This window comes from Lygodium microphyllum, chromosome 22 (genome assembly GCF_053477565.2).
Source record: "Lygodium microphyllum isolate KBCC chromosome 22, Lygodium_microphyllum_v1.1.10, whole genome shotgun sequence".
NCBI lineage: Eukaryota > Viridiplantae > Streptophyta > Polypodiopsida > Schizaeales > Lygodiaceae > Lygodium > Lygodium microphyllum.
In genome coordinates, this window is record NC_141156.1 from 129721921 (window position 1) to 129737077 (window position 15157).

Genomic DNA, 15157 nt, shown 5'->3' on the forward strand with positions numbered 1-15157 from the left:
TACAATGCTCTTGAATATGCACACGTCTATCACTGTCATGGGAATTCATTGTATTTTCCATCAACAAGCACTTGCAACAAAGGTGGATTTGCTATAGCCTCTTGTGAGTGAGGGTTTTTTAGACAGAATCTAATAAAAAATAACTTGAGATATAGCTTATGACTTGATACAATGGATGTGTTGATTCTATTATCCATTGATGCACGTGATAGCTCCCAAATTGATTGAAAATATATTTGGGATATTTGGATGGATGCAAAGAATAGAAGGGCAATGCCACTAGAATGATCAGATGGATGCATCTTCTTGCTACTTGTGCTTGTGATTTCATGAAGTGTTTTAAATTATTTATTTCATGGTAAATGGTTGCTAGGAACCTATGTATACATGATGCATTATGGCTCATGTTGGGTTGTTGCAGTTTGAATCTATCTTCCTATGATTGGTTGTAGCATTTTGAATTTATCTTCTTATGATGAGTGTTGCTAAGTAGTGAAAACTTATTTTTCATATTCAAATTGGATTGAGCATTGATTTTATATCCTATGAGCTTTCAAATTTGCAGTTTTAAGATCTCAATTAGAGACTTTCCTATGTCACCTATCATTTACATTTTTTGTCTATCATTTGACTGATACAATTTTTTATATTACTTGTCATGTGAAAGGAATTTTTAAAATTTTCATGTCATTAAAATTTTTTAAGGGACCTATCTGTTAGATATGATCAATGCCCCACCCTCATTAGGTGCTACCAATGATCCATGGTGCTCAAAGTTGTAAGGCCCCCATTATGAGGAGAAGCCAAATGTGAGCCCGGACATTGGTTGAGTCCTGACTTGTATATCAGATGAGGTCTATGTGACCGGATGGCAAAAAGGTGACTGTTGTGGGTCTAATCTTTGGGTTAGACGGAGTGGTTAAGCTGGTAGCAACTCGAGGCACATTGCATTGAGTTGCGTGGTAAGGGAGTTAAAAGGGGCCCCTATTGTGGGGTCCGGGGGCCGCGGAAGCGGCCCCTGGCTGGGGGGTCCCAGGGGGGCCAGCGGCCCCCCTGGCGGGGGTCCGGGGGCAGCGCCCCCGGCCCGATGGTAAAGGGAATATTCCCTGGAATATTCCCTGGCCGACTAGTGGAGGCTCATATGGTAGGTCGGTCAGCAGGCCGACCTAACGACCTTCGCGGGCTATAAAAGCTAAACCCTTTCGCAGCCATCTCACACTCATCTTTCACCCAGTCAGAGTTGTTGTTCCAGCTAGCCTTAAGCTCTTCACCTATCTTCTGTCTAGATCGCCATCTAAGCTTCATTCATTGGAAGCGCACGGGTGGACAGAGCCATCTTTGTATCAGTTGTTTGGAGTTAAAGAATTTTACTGATTCTCCTCTTATCTGTTGTGTACTCTCTATCTCTTTCTCAGATTCTGTTCGCTGCGCCGTGTAATATTTTACATGGTATCAGAGCCCAGGGGGCTCTAGAGATCGGAGAGCGTGCAAGAGGCAAAGGCTTCAACAGCAAAGAGAAACGATGTCGACTCCGGGAAGCAGTTCTGGCGCATCAGGAAGCGGTGCAGGAGGTGGTGCTGCTGTACCGGCTATTCAAACACTGAGGATTCGTCCACCAACCTTCAGCGAAGGCAAGTTAGATGGTACAAACTACACCTTGTGGAAGTTCAAAATTACTACTATCCTTGATTCTTATGAGCTTCTGGAGACTGTGCTGGGGACTGACGCAGAACCACAGCCTACCCCCGACCCATCAAATCCTAGTGTGATGATTCCTCCGAATGCAGATCTTCTACGAGCTTGGAAACGAAGGAATGCAGATGCATTGTGTGCCTTAGTTACAAGCTGTTCTGACAGTGTTTTGACTCTGATTCAGCATACAACCAAAGCGTCAGAGGCTTGGAATGTACTAAGGAGTCAGTATGAAACACGAAACCAAACAAGGATTCAAAACTTGGAGAATCAACTAGCAGCGGAGAAGTTTGCTGAAGGAGAGACGGTTGAAGCATTCATCACTCGGATTAAGAATCTGCGCGACCAGATGGCTGGCGCTGGGATACAAAAGACTAGCGAAGAGCTAGCTCGGAGGTGTCTTCGGATTTGTCCACAAAAATTTGATGGACTAGTAACTGCCCTTAATACTCAGGTGAGACCTCAAGCTTTGACTTTTGAGGAGTTTTGTGCATTATTAATGGAGGAGGAGTTGAGGCTGAAAGCCCGAGAAGGAAGCAACAATGGAGATGCTGCATTCTCTGCCAATGCAAAAGGCAAAGGTGTTTCCTCCACCAAAAATGATGGTGACAAAAAGAAAAAGGGCGGCAAGAAGAAGTTTCAAGGAGAGTGCTTCTACTGTAAGAAGAAAGGACATGCAATTGCAGATTGTCGTGTCAAGAAGGCAGATGAAAAGAATGGTACCCTTAAAACTAAAGGGAAAGAGACAGCCAATACGGCTGAAGCAGAGTTGGAATTATTCATGGCGACCATTGAGGAAGTGTGCTCCTCGGCGCAAGAAGAATCTACCACTGACTCTTGGGTGTTGGATAGTGGGGCCTCCCGTCACATGACCAACAAGAAAGGTCTATACAGTTCTATGCAGCCTCTACAAGAATCCATCACTGTGACGGTTGGAAATGATGCTAAATGCCCTGCTGCGGGCACAGGTACTATTTCTTTTGTTGCTGCAAATGGTGAAGTCAAAAAGCTTTCAAATGTGTTGTATGTTCCCGAAATCAGGAGAAATCTCTTATCAGTTGCTGCCATAACTGATCTTGGTCATGAAGTGAGGTTCAAGAAGACAGGTGCAGAAATTATTGATAGTGCTGGCACAATTGTTGGCAAAGGAGAAAGAAGGAACAACCTGTATGAGCTAAGTGCTCTTACAGCCACCGCTGGAGTGGGCACAAGTAAGCTTTGGCATGAAAGGTTTGGACACATCGGATTTGCAGTATTGAAGGAGATGCAAAAGCAAGGTATGGTTGCTCACCTACCTACAATAACTGAATTGAAGGAACCATGTGAAGCTTGTATGATGGGCAAGCAACAGAGAAAAGCATTTCCACAAGAAAGCAAGAATAGAGCACATGCTCCTCTAGAGTTGGTGCATGCTGACTTGTGTGGTAAGATGCCTACACAGGCCTTGGGGGGATCTTCTTATTTTATGTTGATTGTCGACGACTACAGTAGGAAGATGTGGGTGTACTTCCTTCGTGATAAGGCTCAAGCTTTTGGTAAGTTTAAAGAATGGCTAATACTTGTTGAGAATGAAACAGGGAAAAGTGTGAAGAAATTTAGAACAGATGGTGGTGGTGAGTTCAACTCAAAGGAGTTTGAAGGCTTTTGCAAGAGCAAAGGGATCAAGCGTCAATTGACGACGCCTCACACACCTCAGCAGAATGGTGTTGTGGAACGCAGGAATCGTACCATTGTGGAGATGGCAAGATGCATGCTAAAGGGCAAGGGATTGCCTAACCATTTTTGGGCTGAAGCTGTTAATACTGCAGTCTACATTCTAAATCGGAGCTACACAAAGGCTCTCAAGGGAAAAACACCTCATGAGGCTTACACTGGTAAGAAACCATCTGTTTCACATTTCAGAATTTTTGGATGTGAATGTTATGCACATGTTCCAGATGAGAAGAGAAACAAGTTACAACCAAAAAGCAGAAAATGTATCTTCTTGGGTTATAGTGATGAGCAGAAGGCTTACAAGTTATATGACCAAGAGGCAAAGAAGATCATCGCGAGCCGTGATGTGGTGTTCAAGGAGGAGCCGCATACAGTGGAGGAGGAGAAGGCAAGGTCTTCCACTTTATCATCAAGCGAAGAAGTAGTCCACTATGAACCTGTCCCGAGAGCTATCCCTATCCTTAAGGAGGAGGAAGCTTCATCTTCAGATGATGAGGAAAAAGTTCACCAACCTGACATCACCCCACCGGAAAAGCCATTGCCGCGCTGGGTGAAGCAGCTCTATGACCACAATAATCCTATGCCTGCATCTGTTGAGGAGAAGGCAGACGGACCAAGGAGGTCTCAGAGAATAGAGGAGCAAAGGAGGGCTTCTGCTCACATAGTCAACATGGCCTTGATGGTTGAGATTATGAGAGAAGTAAAGGAGCCAACTGACTTAGAAGAAGCACTTGCAGATCCATCATGGAAGGATGCTATGCAGGCAGAGTATGACAGCATAATGAAGAATGACACTTGGGTGCTAGTGGATCGACCAGCAAAGCGGAAGGTTATTGGCACCAAGTGGATCTGGAAGGTAAAGTACAAGGCTGATGGTACCTTAGAAAAGTACAAAGCTAGACTGGTTGCCCAAGGATTTTCACAAGTTGAAGGGTTTGATTTTCAAGAGTCATTTGCCCCAACTGCCAGAATGACCACTATTCGCACGGTACTTGCAGTGGCTGCCCACAAGAAGTGGCCAGTGTACCAAATGGATGTTAAGTCAGCGTTCTTAAATGGTGACCTCAAGGAGGAGGTGTACGTGGCTCAGCCACCAGGGTTTGAGGCCCCCCATTCTGAGAACAAAGTGTGTAAACTAAAGAAGGCATTGTATGGGCTGAAACAAGCCCCCAGAGCATGGTACCAGCGGATAGATAGGTTCTTTTTAAACCTAAACTTCAAAAGATGTGCCTCAGATGCTAACTTGTATGTTTACAGGGATGGTAAAAAGTCTGTAGTGATTGTCCTATATGTGGACGACCTTCTTATTACAGGTGACTATGAAGATATGATCAACCAAACTCGAAAGGCTTTGAGTTTTGAGTTTGAAATGACAGACTTGGGCTTGCTGCACTATTGTTTGGGGATTGAAGTCTGGCAAGAGCCAGGAAAGATCTTCATCTCTCAGAAGAAGTATGCATGGGAGATCTTGAAGGCATTTGGCATGACCGAGTGCAAGGAGATAGCTACACCTATGGAGGTGAATGTAAAGTTATCCGTTGAGGATACATCAGCACTAGCAGACATTGGGAGGTATAGGAGGTTGGTCGGCAGTCTAATCTACTTGTGTAACACCAGACCAGATATCAGTTTTGCTGTTGGTGTTTTGAGCAGGTTCTCAAACAAACCTCATGAGAGTCATTGGAATGCTGGGATGCGGGTGCTCAGATACTTGAAGAAAACTCTTGACTATGGTATCACATACAGTTTCGGAACTTCTCTTGTGGGGAACTGTGACTCAGATTGGGCAGGAGACATTGATTCCAGGAAGTCAGTTTCTGGTTATTGTTTCTCTTTGGGTTCAGGAATTTTCTCTTGGATTAGTAAGAAGCAACCAACAGTGGCATTGTCTTCTACCGAAGCAGAGTACAAGGCAGCTTGTTTTGCTGCATGTGAGGCCGTATGGTTGAGAAGGATTCTATGGCATATGGGAGTGCAGGATGAAGAACCAACTGTGCTGAGATGTGACAATCAGAGTTGCATCGCCATTGCCAAAAATCCAGTGTTTCATGCACGCACCAAACATATAGAGATCCAGTATCACTATGTGCGTGATTTGATGGAGGATGGGATAGTGGAATTGGTCTACTGTCCAACAGAGGAGAATGGAGCAGATATCTTCACCAAAGCACTTACGAAGGATCTGCTTCAAGTTCATCTTCAGAGACTCGGCATTGGGCCGAGGAGATAGTTCACCTATGGGTGGACATTGAGGGGGGGTGTTAGATATGATCAATGCCCCACCCTCATTAGGTGCTACCAATGATCCATGGTGCTCAAAGTTGTAAGGCCCCCATTATGAGGAGAAGCCAAATGTGAGCCCGGACATTGGTTGAGTCCTGACTTGTATATCAGATGAGGTCTATGTGACCGGATGGCAAAAAGGTGACTGTTGTGGGTCTAATCTTTGGGTTAGACGGAGTGGTTAAGCTGGTAGCAACTCGAGGCACATTGCATTGAGTTGCGTGGTAAGGGAGTTAAAAGGGGCCCCTATTGTGGGGTCCGGGGGCCGCGGAAGCGGCCCCTGGCTGGGGGGTCCCAGGGGGGCCAGCGGCCCCCCTGGCGGGGGTCCGGGGGCAGCGCCCCCGGCCCGATGGTAAAGGGAATATTCCCTGGAATATTCCCTGGCCGACTAGTGGAGGCTCATATGGTAGGTCGGTCAGCAGGCCGACCTAACGACCTTCGCGGGCTATAAAAGCTAAACCCTTTCGCAGCCATCTCACACTCATCTTTCACCCAGTCAGAGTTGTTGTTCCAGCTAGCCTTAAGCTCTTCACCTATCTTCTGTCTAGATCGCCATCTAAGCTTCATTCATTGGAAGCGCACGGGTGGACAGAGCCATCTTTGTATCAGTTGTTTGGAGTTAAAGAATTTTACTGATTCTCCTCTTATCTGTTGTGTACTCTCTATCTCTTTCTCAGATTCTGTTCGCTGCGCCGTGTAATATTTTACACTATCAAATTTAGGCCTTGTAGGAGAGAGAGAGAGAGAGAGAGAGAGAGAGAGAAAGTATATCAAATTACAAGCAATCTCGATTCTCTCTAAATTGGCAAGTGGTGGGGCTACATCCATGCCCAAGCTAGAGAAGTGGGTGGTGGGGCTGGGTGGAGAGGTGAAAACAGAACAACATTTCACCATTCGATGTCGATTAGCAAGGGACCCCACTTTCCACATCAACTATAGTGGGCCGAAAGGGGGGGGAGGACTGATATTTATCCTAAGTCGAGATCTCTAAGGGGATAGATTGTGAAAAAATTCATTAGCAGAAGCAAGAAGGAGGAGAATTAGTGTGGTAGGAGTAGGACTATTGTAGTCTGGAAAGAAGACTATGTTGAGGAAGCATTTTTGCTCTTCTATTTTAATCTAATTGACAAAACACAAGTAAAAGAAGACAAGGTCACCACATTGGTATTTAAACTTTGGAGCCTCAAAGAAGGGCTATTTTATAGTCACTCTAGTGGAGTCGTCTTACTCTTTGGAGCCTTCCTACCCAAGAAGCACTAAGACCCGGTTGTTTTGCCATGGAAGTGATCTTTGCCAAATGTGTCTAGAAGCATTACAAACTATGACCAATGCATCAATGCTTGTAGGCCAAAAGCAAAAATCTGTTACATCCTATCATCATTTTTACCACCCTAATCAAGCGTGTGTAGTCTTCACAAAGGACTATAGATGTGCCAATTTGGGATCTTAAATTTTTACATCATTTCAACTTGATGGTTATATTTGTCAATTATGTGTAAGGATTTAAGTCTTGAGATTTTTTGCTATAAGAGACATCCCTTCTTTTCATATTATTTTTTTTAAAGGGAAAAACCTCAAAAATTCATAGTTCAATGTGCTACATTATTGCAAGGGTCTTCTTGTTCAACCTTGGGTTTTGAACTTATCATTTTTCTTTTGAATGTCTATAAATTAATAAAACCATTTGCTTCTTTTTTTGGAATCTCTTTTCTAGAAAATACTTTTTCTTGAAGACTTTATTCTTTTAATCTTATTTTCAAGGTTTATTTAGTTTATTACAAAATGTAGTTTGAAGTTTCAACAATATCGAGGTGACTTGGAGTTCTTTTATAAAGCTTTTGTTAAAAGTTTTGCATCTTTTTTTCTCTTTTCCACCTTTATAATGATAACGTACTTTGAGATCAAGATTGTACAACCAAGATGATGTAGCGAATGATGGCAATAGGGTATAAAATAGAATTAATTTTTGAAGAACCTAGGTTAAGACCAAAAATCATATGCTTGGGTTGAAGCTAATTGAAGCCCTATTAATATGCTTAAAGTATACCATAATATTGGACTTCTTTAACTCCAAACAAACTGATACAAAGATGGCTCTATCCACCCTTCCCCTATGAAGCTTAGATGGCAATCTAGATATTGATAGGTGAAGAGCTTAAGGCTAGCTAGAACAACTCTCATTAGGTGAAAGATAGATTGATGATGACTTTGGAGAGAGTTTTTTGTTCATAGCTTAGGAATGTAGTATGGTCGGCCTACTATCCAAATCATATTATGAATTTATCCTAGTCGATTAGGAAACAATCCAAGGAATATTTCCTTTATCATCCTATAACTCAATGCAGTGTACCTTGAGTTGTTGCCAACTTAACTACTCTATCTATCCCAAATGCTAGACCCACAAAGTCATCTTTTGGCCATCCAGTCACATAGATCTCATCTGATATGCAAGTTAGGAACCAACCAATGTCTAGGCTCACACATGGCTTTCCCTCATAATCGGGACCTTATAATTTTGAGTACCATGGAACAAAAGTAGCACCTTACAAGGATGGTACATTCAGCATATCTAACATCTCCCCTCAATGTCCACACATAGGTGAACTACATCCTCAACCCAATGCCAAGTCTATGAAGATGAACTCAAAGAAAATCCTTCATAAGGACTTTAGTGAAGATATCTACTCCATTCTCCTCCATTTGATAGTAGACAAGCTCTATTCTCATTCTCCATCAAATCATGAGCATAGTGATATTGAATCTCAATGTGTTTGGTATGCATATGGAACATTAGATTTTTGGAAATGGCAACGCAACTCCAATTATCACGTATTGGCACTATTGGACCTTCATCATGCACTCCCATATACCATAGGTTTCTCCTTAACTATATGACTTCACATGTAACAAAACAAGATGCCTTTACTCTACTTTGGTAGAAGACAATGCCATTGCAAGTTGCTTGTTACTCATCCAAGAAAATATTCTTGAACCCAAAGAGAAATAATATTTAGAAACTGACTTCTTCTAATCATTGTCACATTTATCTAATCTGAGTCATAATTTCCCATAAGAGAACTTCTAAAATTGTATGTGGTATTATAGTCAATCTTTCTCTTCGAGTGTCAACAGAGCACCTGCATCCTAGGCTCTAGCTTTCCAATGACTTTCTCATGGCTTGTTTCAAAATTTGTTCAAAACATCAATAGCAAAACTGATATCTAGCATAGTGTTGCAGAAGTAAATGAGGCTGCTAATCAACCTCATATATCTCCCAATGTCTACTAGTGTCAATTTATCATCAATTGATAACTACTCATTGACATCCATAGGTAAAGCTATCTCCTTGCACTTGGTCATTCTAAATGATTCCAAATTCTCCCATGCATACTTCTTCTAAGAGATGAATATTTTGCCAAGCTTTTACTGACTTCAATCCCCAAACAATAGTGCATCATGCCCAAGTCTGTCATTTCAAACTTAGAGCTCAAATCCATTTAAGTCATGGGCGGATCATATCTTTGTAGTCACCTATAATAAGAAGATTTTTCACATATAAGACTATCACTGCAAACTTTTCACTATACTTCTAAACATACAAGTTAGCATTTGAGGCATGTCTATTGAAGTTTAAGCTTAAAAAGAACTTATCTAGCTATTGATACCATACTCTAGGGGTTTGTTTCAGCCCATACAATGGCTTTTTTAGTTTACAAACTTTATTGTAAAAGCAATGAGTCACTACAAAAGGGTAATGCCCTATCTATAGCCCTTTCGATTTAGTCATTTCCCAATACCCACTTGTAATTCCTTGAAGAATTTAAAGGCTTTTTCAGTCAATGCATAGCATCCTTGTTTGATTAGCCATTAGAATGTACTTGCCATGTTGATTCTCGCAAAAGGAAAAGCAGATTCTAGGTGAGTTGGGAAAACAAAAGAGAGGTGATCCTCCCTTCCCGATTAAGACCCTAAAGGGGTGCAATACTTGCCTTGAGGTGGAACTTTGCACACCCCTCTTGTCTTAGAGCCCATGCAATTTTCAAATTTAGGTGCAGGTACATTCCCCATTCTTAGAGTTTGGCAGTAGCACAACAATGATCAGCCCTATTCAAGGTACCACAGGTGGTTGAAGGTTCCATTGGAACAAGATTGGAAGAGGTGCAAGGCATCTCCTATTTTCAAGATACCTATAGGTGTTGGACAAAGTTTTTTACATGTCATACAACAATTACATACCAATCTATAGGTTATCCTTCAGACCTAAAGGTGCCCCATAACCCTCTTCTAGTTGCTATGGTGGTTTACAAGGGTTTCTTCCACTTAGGGTATTCCTACAGGGTCAAACAGGGTACATACAGGTGGTCGACAAGGTGCAAGAAACTCATGTTCAAACCTAAAGATTCAATTACATAAAATTTTATCATGATCAAAATTGAGAACTTGATTACTCCATTTGAAGAGGGGATAAGCTTTGATTTTTATTCAAAAAGTTTGGAGATCCAATATCGGGAGCTCAAGTTATTGCTGATTTTCTGACACTAGGTATATTGAGACAGCACCCAGACATCATCACGGGGACACTATTTGACATTATTCCACCCAAAGTATCCAACCCAAGTCCATATCTTTTGAAATCTTGTATATCCCCATATAATAAGCTTCCCATCGATCTATTAAGCATTGGAGTTGGTGCTATATTGTGAGAGAAATAGGGGATTAATTGACAAACTATCTACTACTACATCATGGTCTCCTAATGGCCAGGAATAAGAAGAAAGAACCCATTATTGAAGCACTGAATGATGGTGTCATGTAATTTTAAGAGGATAAAAGTAAAAAAATTAAGCCCATAATGTTGAACAAATAGATGAAGATTTAAGCATTGGGATTGCTTACAACACACATCAAGGACGGCATGACATACATGAAGTGCATGCAGTGAATGATTACCTTTTACTGTCAAAAGAGTTGGGACATGTCAATGAAGGCCTTTCTAAGGATTTGAAGACTTTTAATGAAGACTTAACACATATGAATCAAGGTTTGTTGCAAGGGATGGCACAAGTAAACAAGGGAATCTTTGATTTGCAGCAAAGCAACAAATCTTTATTCCAAGAACTCATATTGGCCATAAAGAAAATTGGAAGCAAGCCACAAAGGGAACCTCAAACTATTGAAGATTTGCATGCAATCTCCTTTGTTAGTAATCCTTCACATCCAAACAAAGAGAGTTCTCAGCCAGCTATGCACGCTTTTGAAAGGGGAGAACCATCCAGAATGGGGAACAACCATCACCCTTCACAAATTCATGCCATCCATACCCCAAGGCCTCGATTTAGCAACCCAAAAGAATCATAGACATGAAGGGGAACAAGACTAACACTTGATGGGATAATGATTATCATGGATGTGACCCATTCTATAAGACTTTTTATCATGAGCCCTCAAAGGACAAAAAGGAAATGCAATCAACAATCAACTTCATGAAGGTGGAAGGTATGATGAGTGAAGAGCATCCCATGACATCCCAAACCAAGAGCATGTTTCAAATGGTCAACCCTCATCTCATGGTTTTAGGCCACCTACTTTTAGGCAAAACTCATGGAACAAAGATTCATGGATGCAACATTATTATGGGCAACCATCTTACAATGAAAAAGAATATAAGGAAAAGATCAATATCACTAATTTCAAAGGGGATAATGCTTCACCTTCTGAATAGGAGGAGTGGATTAGTAAGCTTGAATTGTACTTCACCCTTTATTCTAGAAGTGAAGAAGCCAAGATTTATTTTGCGGCTCTTCATCTTTCAGGTTACACCCATACTTGGTAGCATTACATGCACAAGATTGGACAAAACTTTGTCACTTGGGAGGAGTTCAAGCAAGCAATGATTGATGTCTTTGTTTCTCCTTTAGAAAAAGAAAGGCTCCAAAGAATATGGTATGCATGTGCTCAAAGAGGAATATCCATTAGAGACTATTCCAACACCTACTTGAATCTCTCCATGTATGTTGAAGGCATTTCAGATATTGCTAAGCTGAATAAATACATTTTTGGTCTTGACCATGTCCTATTATCAAAGGTAGGAGCTCAACAACCAAAAACATAACATGAGGCTATACAATTGGTTGAAAGATATTCCTCGAAGTATAAGAGAGATGTAGAAAATTCCAGCGAAAAAGTATGGGCGATAATATTTCCAATCAACTTACAAAATATGGACAGGATTTTAGCCAATCAATAGACTCTTTTAAGCAAGAATAGAGGGGTTATAACAGTCAAAATAGTTATAACAACAAAGTGGCAACTTTTTCCACTGTTTATGCCTCTAAACAGTGTGAGGTGCCCGCCCATTGGCTATCCAGGCACACTTTTAGCGGTCTATCGAGAAAAGAATCTAAGCGTCACTGCCCGGCACTCCTAGGGAATGTTCCGAGTTTTGTCACCTAGGGTTTTCCGAATCCGCCTCCCAACGGAACATTCACAGCCGAACCCACTAGGATCAACTTGAATATCTGGGCTCTTAGTGACCAAGGTCTCCTGACAGGATTCCAGTGTAAGATCTTGGACATCCTACTTTACGCAGAGATACCCAAGCCGAAGCAGACCCATGCCGCACTTGGTTCAAAGATAATGGGAAACGAAAGGAATGCACTACTCAACCTCTCTGCCCGTAGGGCATAGTCCCATTTCGGTCCCCTAAAACGGCATGAATCAGGGTTCTAATCTAACAATTCCTAAGGGTCGTCGGATGTTGATAAAACCTTGTGAGAAGCCTCCCACTTCTTTGGGACCACCCTGCCATAGGATGGACCCATCGGGGGTTCCACCCACCCGCTTCCCTTAATAGCCTTAGTTTTCTAATTAGGCCCTACCACATTTATGTGTGACATTCAAAGTCAACTTCATTAATTAAGCCTTTTAGGGAACAAGGTTTGTTCGCATAACTTATAGCACAGACACAAAAACAAAGTAAAGCAATCTATTGACAAACAAGTTCAAACAAGTTTCTTAACTTATCTTCAAGTTAATCTTTGTCTCCTGCTCATACAGGAGAAATTATGTATCCCTTCTGTCCAACAGAAGTATCCCTTCAGCTCTGCAAAAAGTAACTGGTCCAAATCACATGGCACCACAAATTCAATCCTTTATCTAGAATAGGATCTCCCAACATACCCAGACATTTAGGACCACGGAGGTCTTCAACTCCATTCTAGACCTAGCAAGGGGTGTCTAGAGCTCCAACTAACCCGCAAGCTGTCTAGGAGTGACACATTATTCCTGTGGTTGGCCTTTTCACTACTCGATCTTCGGCCCATAAATTGGGCAATGCCCTCTTTGGGTTAATCCGCAGTGCAATCATGGAGATGATCCACTCGTGCAAAATATCCAATTAAATCCTTTAAGAATCAAGCACAAATAAGGCATTCAGCCCTAATATCATTTTCCAAGAAAACATTCCTTTATTCCCATGGCGACTTGTTATCACAGACCCTTGCCATGCATTTACCATAAATCACAAGCACTTGGAATAATCATCCAAACAATAACTAACAACTAGTTGAATGTAAAAGCATTTAGGATGTTGTTCCATCAACCAACAAAAAAAACCAATTGTATTCTTGCCAAACAATGCAAGAATAGTTACGATCATATTTCCATCGCATATATACTCTTTCCCTTGGGATCAAAGAGCGATTCTATGTAAAATTTACTTAACATTCCCTTCTTTCGGCTAAGGCATATGCTAAAGATTCAAATGCTATACACGACGTAAGTCCTATCATTCCAATGCGAATTAATCAATCTAGCAAGAGCATTTATGCCTCTTCTCTAAGTGACATTAATCTTTTAACATTTCCCTACTATGCAACATTTTATCTTGGCTTATCTTCCTTTCTCCTAAGGCAAGGAGTCGCGTGTCATTGATGTAAAGTTCACATAATCTCTCCCATGTATGTACCGTCTATATGCATTTGCGAACCTTAAACAATATTGTCCTAGGTAAAGATTAATCGAAGACTCATCGATGCTCAATACTTTAGAGTCCCATATGCTGCTTATACTATGCATGGATTCATCGCATAGTTCCGAGGTGCAATTTAACTCCCTTTGATGCAAGCACTTCACAAACTTCATCTTTGAATATTTGAGATGCGATTTATCCTTTTCAATGACCTATTCTAGCACAACAAAGTGTGGAGCCTACATATCTCATGCGAGAATCAAAACAAGCATCTATCAATTTAGAAATACATTACTTATGACCAATACCGCAATTGGATTGACGGTGATGCCTTCGTCTGAAGCTTCGTTGTTGGTTATGGGATTTCCATCATCTGCATGTAACATTCTTCACTTGGGGGCCACCGTCCGCAAGTAGACTCAAGAGATTAAGAAGGCAGAATAGATTCGAGATGGGATTGTGTAAGAGAAGATGGGTGAGTCGAGAATCAAAATAGAGGGAATTGAGCTAACTCTCTTCCTTGCAGCCTCTCGGGGTGACTCTTCTCTCTCTCTCTCTCTCTCTCTCTCTCTCTCTCTCTCTCTCTCTCTCTCTCTCTCTCTCTCTCTCTCTCTCTCTCTCGCATGATTGATTCGCAGCAAGGCCTCAGTCCCACATGACATTGTGCGAGCAGAGCTTGCCACACTGCCCATGCTAGTCGAGGCATTATTTCAGACAGTCTGCTTCCTACACAGATTTCAGGATATGGACAGAGATCACATTGCATACAGAGCATATATGGCATCTCAGGAGATGGCTCGAGCAGGGGATACCACATCATGGTATGCACAGACTAGAGCTTGGTTTGACAGACATGGGCTGGACATTGATAGACTCCCACCTCTTCTATATGATACTCAGGCTCCCATTTACACCCTCTCTCTCTCTGAGAGGAACAAAGTCATCAGACAGGAGATATGGCATATTTATATACAGAGGACATGGGTCAGCCCTGCACAGCCACTGCCATCGAAGATGGCACATTATTATACACAGTTCTCGAGCATATCAGAGCAGGGATTCATAGAGATTCCGAGATATATGCAGATCTATATGCCACATCGATTGAGAGTTCTTATTGGACAGCGCAGGGTATCATCACATCAGCTTATGATTGAGAGTGGCAGAGCCAGTGGCATCCCACGGGAGGAGAGGATATGCCCCCTTTGCATATCAGAGGTGGAGAGTGAGGAGCATTTTGTTCTCAGATGCCCGGTATACTCAGAGTTGAGATCTAGATACACATTGAGCAGCTCACTTCAGGGATGTATGACTGATATGGATCAGAGATCATTTGGCCGTTTTTTGGGAGAGGCATGGCACATTAGAGAGCAGAGCACACAGCGGGTCCCAGTCAGAGAGGGGCCCACCCAGACGACTATTACACAGTTCTTTCAAATAGACAGAGTGAGAGCTATTGTACCAGCCTCCAGCCAGACCTCCGGGCTCACACTACAGCAG